This window comes from Ptychodera flava, chromosome 3 (genome assembly GCF_041260155.1).
Source record: "Ptychodera flava strain L36383 chromosome 3, AS_Pfla_20210202, whole genome shotgun sequence".
Lineage (NCBI taxonomy): Eukaryota > Metazoa > Hemichordata > Enteropneusta > Ptychoderidae > Ptychodera > Ptychodera flava.
In genome coordinates, this window is record NC_091930.1 from 14389355 (window position 1) to 14405022 (window position 15668).

A 15668-nucleotide genomic window follows, 5' to 3' on the forward strand; every position below is an offset into this window, starting at 1 on the left:
TATGTAACAATTGCACGACCACTTGAATTCTTAACAACTTGTTAAACTTTTTTACAAATTGTAACATGATTACTCTTTTGTCATGCAAGGATATAAGGAGTCGTGAACTTGACAGTAGCAGTTCGAAATCAGTGAGTGCAGTGGACCCTACGAAGAAGAAGGGCTGACTCCCTTCGAAATATCTGGGATATATAAGCTCAGAGTGGAACATTGATTTATATTGCACACAAAAATTCCGTGAATGAGATAATTCGTTTTGAGGATTAATGTGCGTGCACTTTTAAATTCGACTTGTTTTGAGGCCCAGTTCTCTGTAAGTCATTAGTCTGTTACAATATATGCTGGGATAATGTAGGGCAGAGCTAGCGACAACTAAGTAACAAATTAAGGTATTAGTTTGTCTTGCTTTCTCATATTTGAAATTTCATTTTACTTATACGGCACAATGGCATATAAACCATCGTTATATTAATAATTAAACCTCACTTATCTTTTAATTATCGCGATTGGCTAAGAATTGTAACGTAGCCTTTTGAAAAAAGCAATTAAGGCGTGGTAAAGGAGAATATTGCCCGTTCTTTAGCTGATGTTGACCGCTACAAATGTACCTGTGCTTTGTGCACATCGTTTACACGCCAGGAGAGGTGATGTTGATAATTTTTGATGTATAGGTGTGCTACGCATCATAAATTGTATCACACTAGTTGCACTGAAAAGCGCACGCTCGAGCCCGGGACGTACGACACGTACTTTTTGCTAAACTAGACATCGGAAATGCATTCGTTACTGTTCAAATGTCGAATTTAATTTCAGAAAAGAACTCTAACTGTCAATTAAGGTAGTGACTCAGTTTCGTTGACACATATTTTCAATCAAAAGTTTCACATAGAAAACAGGGTCTCACACCCAACATGTGGTACATTTTCTAATAGGTCTATATTTGAAGAAGGTAAAAATTTTGTTTAGTTGTCAAAACATGCATTGGTATGTTTGTTTAAGTCAAAAACATGTGATTTTGAATTTTTTCACTTAAAAGAGTATAAGTGAGAATTGGCAGAACCCCTAAGTGATCTGTTAACGGCACTAGACAGCTGGATATACAGGGGGAAAACCCGTGTTTTGGACTTTTGAAATTCGCTTTTTTTCTGCACAGTGAGCCTTCGAAGTGTGAACTGTCGGATTTTCGCATAAATTATCGGCTTTTGTTCACGTTTGTCAAGTTATAGTCACTTCAGGGGTTTATCAAAAATCTAAGACATGGTTTTTCAGGTCTATTCATGAAGTGTTAGCATGCGAAGAATCGGGGAAATCCGCCCACGCGTCGCCGACTTACACTCATTGAAGGTGCGCATACATAGCAAAAATCGGAACTGAGAAAATCGACGATTTGTGTAAACGTCCCATTTTTCACACAAAATCGCCGAAAAAAGTCGGATTTTTGTGGCGTTTCAAAAAAAATTATTCGATCTGGGTCTAGGTTAAATATTGGGCATCAGGTTAGAGAATTTCTGACAAGTCCTAAACATTAGTTCGCCTAAAAATGATGAAAATTGTGCGTAGAAACGTGAGGCTGGTCAGCGTAAGCGGTGGGTACTATTTACACGATAAACACCAGAAAGATAATTCAGGGCATAATCTGTTTGTCAAATACGTATCTAGCTTATAATTATATTAACTGTACACTGTTTGGTAACGGTTAGAGTCTGGTTACAAGACGAGAAAAGTTTTAAAAAATCATACAGCCGGAATGGTTTACAGGTCTGCGTTCTGCCGACGACGCGCCCTCGCTCTCTCGCTAGCGCTCGACTTCCGGTCTCACAGCCCGTAATTTATGCACGTACCAAGTGTGAAATGGTTGCCCAGTTCATTTTAGTGCCGATTTTTGTGCCTATAGTACAAGACGTCACTTGCTTGCTTGCTTGCTGCTTTCGGAGATGACACGACCAACTCTCGATGCTCTAAACAATTCTGTAGTTGAGAAGTTCAAGGAATGCGGGAAGTCGCACTTGTTTTGTGGTTTTCACATGTGATCTGCTGCAGTCCTTTTGCTCATAAAAATGACCGGGTTTTCGTGCGCTATTTCGCTTTCCACTGTGACATGTACTATTATGGCCTCGGGTATGAAACCAAAATCAACTTCAGTTACACGTAAAAGCGATTCTTCATGACTTAAAATAAATTTAACGACTGAGGCGATACTCGACAGATTCACTCATTGTAAAATTGAAACGGCGACATATCGCGACACCCAGCGACACTCTCTTGACCACAGATAGAAATTGACAGGCAACGATCGTGAAGCGACGTTTCGCGTGCGTTGCTGTGCTCTAGACCGACATAACAGTATCGGATTGACAAATTGGACAAACCATGCTTCCTACATCCATGGACAAACTAAGTCCAAGACAGTCCAAGATATGGGCTGCTGTTATAGAACCATATTTTCCAGTGAAGATTAAATAGATTCTCTTTGGACGGCAGTGTAATCTATAGCCCGGCGTACGATGCTATGTGTTCCGCTACAGCTAATCGCCTCGCTCACCACAACCCTGCAAAGACCCGTAAGTAGGGTCGGTGACTTCAAATCCATTTTGGGACTTGACGTAAAAAGCCAAATTACTGTCGAAATTCAGCGTTCTTGGGCCCAAGTCGTCCCTGCCTACCTCAGCTACTCGATCGCTTCCAAAAATGCCAGTCTTTTATTCACTTTTCGTAAATAACCGTCGATGTCGGCAACTCTCTCGCTAGCCCTGTGTACGATGCTGTGTGTTAGCTGTAGCGGCAACACACAACATCGCGTCCATCAGCTTTCCATTTTGCTTCTTCGGCCCCCGTTTGCGTTTTCTACACTGCTTATACTGCCGGCAGTCATCAGCCATGTTGGATAGCGTCTCTTATGAAGACGTGCGCGCATGCGCAACATGGTGCGTAAAAATTTACATAATCTCCTCAAGGTATAACGATAACGCTGACAGTAATCCGGACCGTAAAAACAAAAAGAAAATATAACTCGCGCAGTGGTTAGAAGGCCGTGTTTTCACTAAAATTTAAGACATTTTCCAGTACAATGTTACCTCACAGTTTTCTCTAATAAAAAGATCATATTTCAGGGGTTCAGAATATGAAATAATCACAAAATCGCTAAAATTTACAAAGGAACCCGAGTCACTACTGTTAAATTAAGACGCAGTTAAGTTTTTCAGGCACATTAATTCAGCATATTTAATACACTTTCCCATCTATTACAAATAATTTAGACCAAAATTATTTTCGACACTATAAACTGAAGTCATATAGTTGTTAATAATAGTCAGGTAAATAATAGCACACTTAAGGAAATTTATGGTGGAAGTAAACGTAAAGAAACAAGTTGAAGTCACTTTTTTTTAATTTTTGCACTGGCTCTTTAAATTCTAAGACATTATAATCAGTGATTGTTTTGAATATTTCTAGACGATCACATGGACTGCAATATTCACCGTCACTTATATTTTTAATGATGACAGGACAGTCTATAGACGGCTTACGTGCTGTCGTAATCTCTTATATCTTATATGATACAGTCGGTCAGGTCTACGGCAAATTATGCATGCCAAGATTCCGTGCTCCGTGCTCCATGAAGTGACACTAAAAATTAAAATTATTATGTTGAAATTACGAAAAGCTAATTTCGTATATCTATGAAGGGGTCCAAGCTACAGCGCTTGTGCCCCTATTGGCCTCGCCAAAGCAAATGGCCTGGGCTCTCAAAAGTGAGTCTTTTTGGTCCGGGGCTAAAACATTAAATCCGTGTGACGTTCTCGGCAAAGTTTCTGATCGTGATAATGAGTCTATCTTCCTCTGCAATGTCTGATTTGTCATATTTTAAGGAAAAGATTCAAATCTAGCCGTCGAATTTAGTTGACTTTTTAAAAAGATCAGACGTTCCAAAAATATGATGGAAAAATACCGAGATTATTGGTCAGATTTCAACAACTTACGCAAGTCAGATATTGTAACTATTCAGCAGAGCGGTCGTATTAGTAAAATCATTCTTGTTTTTTGCTCGTCTAGTAATGGCAAGTATTACAATTATTTCTCGGAAAATGAATGAATGTCATTATTCTTAAAAATGGTACAATATCTTGTCTTCGTTGAAGTCCAACCTTTGATCTGATTTTTATTTTCTACTACATACTCATTATACAGTGGCGAATCAGGCACAGTGGCAAGCGTTTTGGCGTGCGCCAGTTTACTTCTCTCATGGAATGAGTAATTCTGCTGGTATCGCAGTGCTGTTTCCGAAAAACAAAAGAGTAGATGTTGCTTCTGTCAAAACTGTCGTTCGATGTCGTTTACTTCATTTGCATGTTAAAATGGATGATGTTTCCTATCATTTGCTACATGTTTATGCTCATGCCAATGGAGATGATAGTTGCATTTTCTGCCAAAGTCTCCTTAAATTTATCTTTGATTGATCTTAACAATGACAATTTTGTGATGGGGAGACGTAAATTCCACTCTTGTTCCAAACTTAGACAGGTCGTTTAATATTGAACCATATTTGAAGTCTTTGAAAATCTTTTCTTCACTTGTCCATCGTTGTTGAAGCTTTCTAACGACTTTCTTTTTTCATAAGTAAATAAGTAAATACTAGTTCGAAGCTAAATGGTGGTGTTTTTCCTTTTTCCCGTTGATAAATGATTGTGAGAGTGAAAAATGTTCATTGGCCTGACGAAAAAACCTTCAAGGGGAACACATTCATTTCTGTGATGTCATAAGCGGCGTTCGTGAGTGTGGAACGGAGTCTGGTGGTAATTCACAGTTTTTCTTATCTCTCGAAAATACTAAGGAAGTCGTTAATTCATTACTCATCGCCAATATGAAGATCACAAACTACCGAAAATCAGAGAAATTCGCGAGCTGAATCGCCACATTTATCAGAACATTTTTACTGCTGAGCCAATTTCAACGGAAGAACACAACATCTTGCCTTAAGATCTCCCTAAATAACCTGCCGAGAAAGCCGCTCAACTTTATGAGCCCATTAGTACATATATGCGCTGCATGACAATTTCTTAAACGCATAGAACACGCAACGTAAACTCAGGTACGTCGGCAGCGGTCAATACAACCTCATCAAAACGGGCAAGGGTCTACTGCAACATACTTTATTTAGAGGTTATAAACGGCAAGCGAGGGTATTTGGTTGCGGATATAAGACCTCTGGGGTGAAAATTAGCATATTTGGCGGGAAATAATCACCGAGCGAAGCGAGCGAGGGTATTTGGTTGCGGATATAAGACCTCTGGGGTGAAAATTAGCATATTTGGCGGGAAATAATCACCGAGCGAAGCGAGGTGATTATTTCACCCAAATATGCTAATTTTCACCCCACAGGTCCTATATCCGCAACCAAATACCCGAGCGCACCGTTTATAACCTCATTATAATATGCTAAAGTTAAAAACAAGTGCGCAGTTTCGTTATTTAGGGCCGAAGTAGGAACGAGAGTTCAGGAGCGCCAGCCTCATACAAACTCTAAAAAAGAACGTTTCAGAACGCGCGCGCGTGCACAGTTGAATTCATAAAATACTGTTACGCAACGCATCGATATCGCGATTAGACATCGAACTTGAAGAATTTTACTTAAAACGCTCAACAAACTTTAAAAACTCATGTTGTTGTTACATGGCCTCCGCTCCTTACAGAAACTTCATTTGTTGGTTCGTCAAGCTGCACTAGACTTAAATTTAACAATCAAAATAAATCTGAAGCCATAGACTTGTTCAACATTATGGCGCGTTGAGCTCTCAAGTTGGCGGTCGAAATTTGCGCGAGCTCAAAAATGTTAGGCGGCGCGCAGGTCTTCTTGTGGAGAATATAAACCCCGGCTCTAGCCAATTAGATTGCCGGATTCCAGCTAAGCATATTATAATACTTTTTCAAAGTATCACGAGACTGACTAAGGCCATTACGACAATCGACTGGTACGTCAGATATATTGACAAACGATGTAACTCACCTCTGTCTTCTGCTGGGCGTGTATTATGTTCGCTGTCGCTTTCTTCATTGTTTTTATTGCCAGAGAGTAAAGCATAAGTGGATAAAACTGAAACGATCATTGCAATAAGTATTGATAATTTACAAAGCACGCATCTCTCCATCCTGGAAATAGAAATAAGAAGTAGAGTGACCTGACTAGTTGAAACATTATAGGATCAATAAGTGCGCTGTTGACGGGCTAATTGCATCATCGCAGTTTGTTAAGGGGTAGACCCACCTTCCTTGAGTAATTTTGGTCAATTATTGTTTTATGGTAAATTTTGAATCTGTTTAATATGGCCTTTGAGTGGACGATAAGTTTGAAACCATAACATTCTCGGAAATGAGTTAGATTTTAACAAAAAAGATCATTGTAGGCAAGTTCGCGTGCCGTATTTTTCTTATGTCTTAACGGTTTCCAGAATAGTCAAGGCTATCTCAAGAGCATAAGTAGATTACGTTAATTCCGTCCGGAGGAGTGCGCATGCGTCAGTCTTCTTCCCAGCTGCCAGCAGGAAGTATATCGTGGCTACTGAAGGTAGCCGTCGATTGCAAAAGCATGGTCCACAAAAGCGAAATATCGAGCATATGGCCGGGAATGAGAGAACAGTTAAAATTGTCAAGTTACATTCAGGCTTAAAACTCCAGTTTCCGATGCGTTGAAAAGGTGTAAACTTGAAATGGTCGCAAGCGAGGACTGTAACGCAGAACGCTTACTCATTCAACACTTAACTGAGCTTCGAACAAAAACTGGTGATACATCTTGCGCACAACAGAGAGGGTGCTCATAGTAGTTTACGTTATTTTTACCTCGTTTTCCTATAACACGTATTAAATAAAACTGTTCCTGTACAAAACAAATAACGGCCGAAAATCCAAATAGTAGGTCTTTGTCTTTACATGTTTTCCAAATAAAGTCCAGCATTCAAAATTAACGCCGCCGCGAAAACCGAAACGTACATTCGTGTCCGCTAACAAATGACGTGGACTCAATGCAAAGTATAGTCTGACATTCAAAACTGATCCCAACCCAATCAAACTAGGCTACTCCGAAAATCCAAAAATTACGTCTTTTTCTGATAACAGTTTACATGATTGTCTGCACCTAATGAAGTCCGACATTCAAAATTGATCCCGCTCCAAACTATTGCGACTGACGATAAAAAATGTCAGATGATTTTTTGACGTCTGCAAATGCCCAGTGAAGTCCGGCAACCAAAACTGTTAGTGTTACCGCTTAAGTTACGGTTTACACGTAAAGCATGCAATGAAGATTACGTTCCTGTACGTCACCACAAGTTTTCTATCTTTTTTTGTGAAAATGGTTGCGACGTCTTTTTGTTTCGACAGTTGGGCAAGCGACATTCCTCTCGGTAGAAATTAGAAATGTGCCAATAGTTCGAAATTTTATAACGGGAAAATCGCGCCGATGTCTGCTCTGCCCGGTTTGGAAACGTGAGGGAACGTGATGCGGGTAACGCACGTACAGTTTTGCTATATTACATTAGAATAATGCCGTGATTTACAACGTAAACACAATGTTGACCTAGTATTTGTTTTTCAATCTGTACCGGAGCTAATCATAGAGCATATATAATTTGTCTCGATCAACTGAACTATTATTGGCGGACTGCTCATGAAGTGAGTCAAAGTCAAGGGTCGAAATCAATCTCGATTGAAAAGTATGCGATATTTCACAGCAAAAATTCATGTCAGTATAGCTTTAAAATCATTGTGATTGAAACGTTATTATAGAAATAAAGGTCGACGCGCTGACCGTTAACGTTTATTTGTGGGCGAAGGCGAGAGGAAAGCCAAAAATGAAGCCAAAAAAGCCAAAAGCCAAGGCTTGCCGAGCCTGTTAATTTGGCTTTCCTCGAGCCCGCGCCCACAAATAAACGTTAATGGTCAGAGCGGAGTCTGTTATTTCCATTATATTATCAGCGAACCCAAGAAAACCGTCAAAATTGCTGAAAATTTACGAGCGAACGACAACTGGGCCCAGAAACTGAGCAATACGCGACAAAATGTCACGCGCTTTAAAAAATTGGCAAATTCGGAGATATTTTCAGATAAAAGTATCTCACTTGACCTACAAGTGCTCCATTTTTTTTGTGATTCATTATGATTTACGTTTGAGCTGTAAAGTTACGATACTTGGCGTTGTTAATCTTATTATTCATATCCACGGGCATGTAAACAAACCATTACTGTGTATTTGTGGTAAGTCATGTGGTTCAGCTCGACGAATCAAAATGCGACGGGCAGGGCATGGTAATATAATAGGTAATTATAAACTTATGCGGTAAATTTAAAAACCAAAATTGAAAATGATAGAATAATTTCCATGAACTTGAAAACATTAAACCACCATGATCGTGCTTTTTTCGAATCAGCAACTACTTTTTAACTAATTTTAACTGTTCTTTATTCCTGTGGATAAACGCGATCACGCTGAAAAACAGCGTGCTGCTGGTCTGTCTATCGTCGTTATAGTAGTTCAACGAACAGTCGCCACCGGAGAACGATGAATGCTCCTTTCCACATATCAGCCAACGCGATATTCAACTGTTTGACTGAAGTTCACGCATTTCATTACTTGTAAAAAATTTGAATGACGCATTCAGTTTAATGTCACCGTTTAATATCAGCGTGGTCACAGATTCACATCTGTTTTAGGTACTCGCCTCCATGGTACAAATATTTATCCTGGATTTCATGGAAATGTGTCAGGACTTTCCCTAATTCAATCTTTGTCTCATCATCATGTTATTTTTTGTGAGTTAAAGTTGTCATTTATATAACTTTTAATGTTGAAAAATGATCAATTCATTAAAATGTTCGTTGTCTGCTCGCAAAGTGATTCTTTTTCACCCTGGAGCGCGGAGACAAAACGTTGTGGGACACCACAATCTTTGATTGACAATCTTGTGAACCACTCACAGACCTTGTTGTTGATGAACTCCCCCCCACGTGGTATAAAATTGAGACAATATTCGGAAAGGGCCAATCATGGCGCAAATTTTAGAGAAGACATTCAACCCGAGGGATATGGGAGGGCTTTATTTTAAAATATCATCCAATGATAGTTTGGATTTATTTTATAGACATCCTGAAAGAAAGTCATTCATTGATGCCAAGTCGCATATCTTTGAACAAAGCGAGGGCCCGGGATGTTTGAGTACGATCACCCGGCCTCGACAATATTTACCCAGAGACCGGCGTTGGCGTTGATAGTTTTCTTACTACTATTTACTATTTCGCATTACTCTTTTGCAGATATTTTGTAAATCACACATTTCCAATCACGTAAATAATAAGCTTAGGCTCCATGCACTGAGAATAAACCAAGGGAAGAACTACGTCGCATCAGAACATTTCCACGTCCTTTCGTGTGATGATCGACCTTCGATCGCCACTCCATCCCGGTGTCAGCCCCGGCCGGACTGGATGTGTTTAATCACGGCAATTTGACAGCAATACTTGAAAAGAAATACACTACATCCCTACTCATTGTAAAACTTTATCTTTCTGACATTATTATCAAAACATACTTTCACAAACTCCTCACTTTGAGCGATATGCACATATATACGTTTTCCCAGGCCAGGAGATGCGGCGCGCCTTTCAGTTTTATCTGCTTGTATAACATACATAGGAGTTCGTTTACCTAATTGTACGTCTGGGCGACCGACTGGGCGACGCGCGCGAAATCTAAATATCTTTTAAAAATTGGAAGTTTTGAATAGTTCATGTTGTTTGAAGGTTATGATTTTAAAAGCCCATGGTTCCTATCATATTCCTATCTACGCCTCTTTTACGAGCGTATACCGTTTAGGTCACAGGTTCATGTTTGTCTGCACAGGCAAACATGGTCGGGGTGCTATTCCGCGGCTTGTCCAGAGTGTTCGTTTGATGTCGCTAATTCACATTAAATCAAACCCATTCACAATTTTAAAGACGGGACGAGTAAACAAGGGTATGACTGGATAAATTAACATGTTTCGGGACATTATACGTGTAAAGATACTTGAAATTAGCGGTTTTAGTTTGTGTTGAATTTGTTCCGTAAGAACATAGGGTAAGCGACGGGGGTCACGTATAGCGGTCGGGCGCACTTACAAACAAAAAGTCGGTCGCGAGCCCCCCACCGGAGACGGATATTACATCGCAAACACGGAGATAATTTAAGCAAACAAATTAAACCAGGTGAATGTCATAATAATCCGCAAGAAACTTACGAAAATGTACCTCATTAAATGCAATTGTGTTTGTTTATATTTGCCTTTATTATAATTTCTCGCACGGGAGCACCGTCAATTGTTAGGGTAAGCGAGAGTAAACGGGATTTTGCGAGAGATTTTGAAAAAATCATTTTTTATCAAAATTATGAAGTTTTATCAACATATTTCTATACCACCGTGTTCCTGAATGAGAAGAGAACGTGTGGCCACAAAACAGAGTCTCTTTACGATCTATGATTGGAGAACGGGGTGAAAAAAAGATCCGGGCGTAAATACGTCAACCTGAATTCTTTTCACTCTATAGTAGTAAATATATACACGAAAAGCGATTTGCTTGTCAATGCAGGTAAAGTATAGTTCTCAATGCATTTCTGCAGGGCGGAAATACATTTCTGCAATACGGTAATAGGGGAGAAACAGCACAGAACTTTCAAAATTCATATGGAAACTCAAAGATAACAGTCGGAGCTACGATATCAAATGATCAATCATTGACAGGGCTTCCCTAATTCAAAAAAAACTAAACACTGTTACCTGTGCATAACAGAAAAACTCCATATAATCTATTCAGACAGCAAATCAACCATCAACATACGAAGAGAATTCCTCTCAAAATGCAGACCCAGCAGCTAATTTCTCCTTATCAACAACTGACCTGACGTTGGCTGCAACCCTTTTCCCGCCAAACTCCACTCCTGGTGATTGCTTAGCGCATAAAACAGCCTGTAGAGTGACAACTATAAGTTCCCCCTCTCTCTCTCTGCCTAACTACAGTGGAATTAGGTAGTATTTGTTTGTCTGTAGTAGTACCAGCTGTGTCGTTCTTCGAGTACTGTATTTCATCTTTGCCACATTTTAATCGGCATTTAGTGTCTGTGTGTGAAATTGCTGATATGTATCTGGTAGACCTACAATTTTATGTCATGGCTTGTAGAATACTTAAACCAATTTAAGGATTGTGATTGCCACTCTACACATCCAATAGCCATACTGCTTAATTTAACCACACATTTTTATCTTAAATATCACTTCTTTAACATTTATACAATAGGCTGCTGATAATTTCCAACTGTTAAAAAATCAAACCAACTACATAAGGCCATTTCATGTCCTGTGATGTACAATAATCATTGCAGCTAGGATCTAAAACGCCCATCAAGTAAAGGCTATAAAAATCCAGTGTTGTCTCCAGTTTGGATGTGCATCGATAGGGCGATAGGTCCGTATTTGGTTGCGTATAAGTATGTCAAAGGTCGTAGGCCAAACTTATCGTTTGTACACTACCTGATATAGTCCTTTTTACATGGCTTGGGTCGTCTCTTATGTTATAAGAACAACGCTTTCTGTACCGTTTAATTTGTAAAGAAAGTGAGTAAATACGTATGGGTCATTTCGATTCTTGACCGTAGTCTTGTAATAAAATAGAAGGATGCGATATCTTATATTTTCAAATCTCTCGTGGTTGCAGGTAGCTCAGAGAAAACCAGTACAGGTCTATCAACCTGGACTGATGGAGGTAGAATGATCAGTAGAACCTTGCGGAGGTAGGCACCTAAATACATTTCACTGTATAGTTAGTGTTCTCTGCTGTGAGAGTTTTTAAATGATCGTTTAATGGTAATAGCATTTTGTGCTCTTGCTTGATAAAGCAGCTAAAAAGTAGGTAAATTAAAGAGAAAATTTGAACATCATGGTGGACATTGTTGATACTCTGCTGTGTGGGTCCCAAAGATGAAGCACCATAACCCTTACCCAGTGAACGACGTCTCTTGTCCATTTTCACACGTGTTAAAAGTATTGATTGCTGTAATCAAACAGTGTCAGTGCTTAATCAGAATTCTAGACATCTAAGTGCATCATGCATGTGTCAGAAACGTGCCATTTTGGTGTTGGAAGACACGGCATCATTTTTTCGAATCTTCTTCAATTCTCATCGGTTTCATTTTTTATAAGTTATTCGAAAAAGTAGGAGCAATCAAATGGAAGGCCTAATGTAAATCCTTCTGCATTTGGGCATACCGAGTCCAAAACACGTCAGCTGGTGCTGGGAGACTTTTCCTGCAGCATTTCTCTAACCGTCATAAAGTTGTGACTCCTCAGTATTCTTATTGGTTTTTATCTTTGTATGTTATCACCATTTTGGTCAAGTATTTGAATTTTATTCAACCATCTGATTTGCATCGAAGCATGCTGAGTCAAACAAATTAAGTTTCACCTGTGCGTTGGGAGACTTTCCCTTTAGTATTTCTCTTACCCTCATAAAGTAGTGACTCATCATTTGTCTGTTTTAATCTTTATTACCAACAAGTTTAAGTTTTCAAATGTGAATTTTATCCAACCATCTGCAATTGGAGCATGTTGAATCAGACACATGTCTCATCAGTGTTGATGTCCTTATGCTATTCATAGCCAGTAAAAGCAGCCATATGTGAATTTAACACTGTTTTTGTATTTGAAGCATGCTGAGTAAAATACATGCCACGTGGATACGGGGAGACCTTTCACCATTACTCGTACCCATGCACATAAAGTTGTACCTCAACACCATGAGTGTTTGGTCTTTAAGCTTATGCTATTCATATTAAGTATGACCAATTTTGTGAATTTTATCACCGCTTTTATATTTGGAGCATGACTAGTAAGATATTTGCCATGTGGGTGAGGGGAGACCTTTCGCCACTACTCTTACCTCACATTAAGTTGTGCGTCTATCAATAATGTTCTCATTAGGTTTGTAGTCTATTTGCTATTCCTAGGCAATGCGAGCAATCATGTGTGAATTTCATCACTGCTTGTGTATTTGGAGCATACTGAGTAAAATGCATGCCACGTAGGCGATGGGAGACCTTTCATCGCTAGGGTTAATCTTACCAAATGAGGTTATACGTCTAAAATGTTTTCTACTGTTTGGTACTTTATACGGTATTCCGAGCCAGTGCCGGTAGTAAAGTGTGCATTTTATCAATGCTCCTGTATTTTGATCATTTAGAGTCTTGGATGTGCCATATTGGTGCTTGGAGACCTTCACCTTTACTCATACCCACATGAGTTGTGCCCCTACCATCTTCTGCTTGCTTTAGTACTTCCTGTGTTATTCTCTATAAGTTTCAGTGACAAAATAAACAATGTATACGTCTGTCTCATATTTTAGCAGAAACATGCCACATGGGCGCTTGGAGATGTGTCAAGTCTCCCTTTAACAGTCTGGCATTTTCCAAAATTACCCACAATTACATGTAAAGACCATTAGTAACAATTTCATGTTTTTGGTCTACATGTAGATGTCATTGGCCGATGCAGATTCGAATTCAGACATTAACTGTACGCATTCATACACCGAAGAAAAGGGTAATTATCACATGATATAAATACCGAAGATTAGCGCTATATAAGACCAAATGCGATGTCACATTGCTCAGCACAATAGAGAGATAAATACAAATTTTATACACAATACGTATCGTAATTTGACAGCTTGAAGGAATGAATACAGGCAACAATGATTAAGAACCGAATCAATCAATGAATGAACTAGTTTACTTTATGACTTATTAGCTCACGTATGTAAACACGTGGGCTATTGTCATAGCGATGTCTGTCTGTCTGTCCGTGTGTGTATGTGTGTGTGTGTGTGTTTCTGTCTGTCTGTCTGTTTACACGATAACTCAAAAGCGCCAGAACGGATTCAAGTCAGATTTGGTACACAGGTACCATGTGCTACTTGCAAGAACTGATTAGATTTTGTTAGTGTGGCTTGCATATTAATGAAATTATGCAATATCGTTTTTTTCCATACAATGGTTTCCCTATGGAGACGGTAATGACAGTGTAGACATATATCAAGAAATACTGCACAAAATTTCATGAAACTTTTCACAGATGACAATCTAAGAACATTATGATGATACTGTGAGTGTCATGCAAATTATCTTCTCATTTGCATATTAAATGAACTTTTGTTATTAGTGAGATAACTCTGAAAGTCCTACACCAAACTTGATGGTACTTGCAACAAATATTGATCTAATATATATTTAATTATAGTTAGAAGCATAAGGCATTGTAAAGTTCATAAATAGCTCATTTGCATATTTTATGAAGGTTTGTACTGATCCGACTGATATCTAACTGTAGTGTAAAGCATTTAGTAGTGTGAAATTAATTAAGGGTTCATTTGCATATTTAATGAACTTTGTAATTAGGTATATAACTCTGAAATTACAGCATCCAAGTCAGTGAAATTGAGTACAGATATTGTTTTGATAAATATCTAATTGTACTGAGAAGCATTTGGCAGTGTCAAGTTAACAAATAGGTCATTTGCATATTTTATGAAGTTTAGTAATTAGTGATATAACTCCAAAATAACTGCACCAAATGTGATGAAATCTGCTGCAGATACTGATCCGACAGATATCTAATTGTGGTGTAGAGCGTTTAGTTGTGTGAAGTTAATTAAGGTTTCATTCGCATATTTAATGAACTTTGTAATTAGTGATTTTAATCCAAAATTAAAGCATTAAATTTGATGAAACTTGCTACAGATGTTGATCTGATAAATATCCAATTGTACTGAGAAGCATTGAGCAGCGTCAAGTTAATAGTTAGCTCATTTGTTTATTCCATGAAGTCGTATAATTAGTCATATAACTCCGAAATAACTGCATCAAATGTGATGAACACTGCTGCAGATACTGATACGACAGATATCTAACTGTGTTGTAAAGCATTTAGCAGTATAAAGTTAATTAAGGGTTCATTTGCATATTTAATAAACTTTGTAATTAGGTATATAACTCTGAAATTTCGGCACTCATATTTGGTGAAACGTGCTACAGATATTGACTTGATAAATATTTAATTGTGCTATGAATAATTAAACAGCGTCAAGTTAATGTAGGGTTTATTTGCATATTTAATGAACTTTGTAATAATTGACATTACTCTAAAATGACAACATTAAATTAAATAAAACGTGCTACAAATGTTGATCTGATGGATATCTAATTGTCCCATAAAGCATTGAGCAGTGTCAAGTTAATTGACAGCTCATTCGCATATTAAATAAAGTTTTGTAATTAGTGATTAAACTCTTAGAGTACTGGGCGAAGTTTAAAAAAACCTGCTACATATAGTGATAACATATATCTTATTGTACTGTGAAGCGTACTACTATTAATGAACCTGTTGTAAAACACGTGAGCATATTCAGTTCATATCTGGTTTTGATACATAATGCAGAGTCTAACATTTTTCGAGTTGAAAGTTATATGAGAGATAAAACATTTTATATCTTTTACTCTTACATCAATTGTTTGATTTATGTACGTCTGTTGCCTTCATGGCTTTGATGAAAAGCCATTTGATGACAAATTCAGGTTTCTTTATTCATTATTTCTT

At 38.3% G+C, this 15668-nt stretch overlaps 1 protein-coding gene across 1 annotated transcript in view; it reads right to left on the reverse strand.

Annotated features, from left to right (window-relative positions):
* The window catches only part of LOC139129598 (golgin subfamily A member 6-like protein 22), an 83833-nt gene that overhangs the window by 38451 nt on the left and 29714 nt on the right, over positions 1 to 15668 (reverse strand). Inside the window, exon 3 of the mRNA XM_070695258.1 lies at positions 6005 to 6147. The gene's annotated coding sequence lies outside the window, so the exon portion shown is untranslated. The remainder of the gene's footprint in view (positions 1 to 6004; positions 6148 to 15668) is intronic.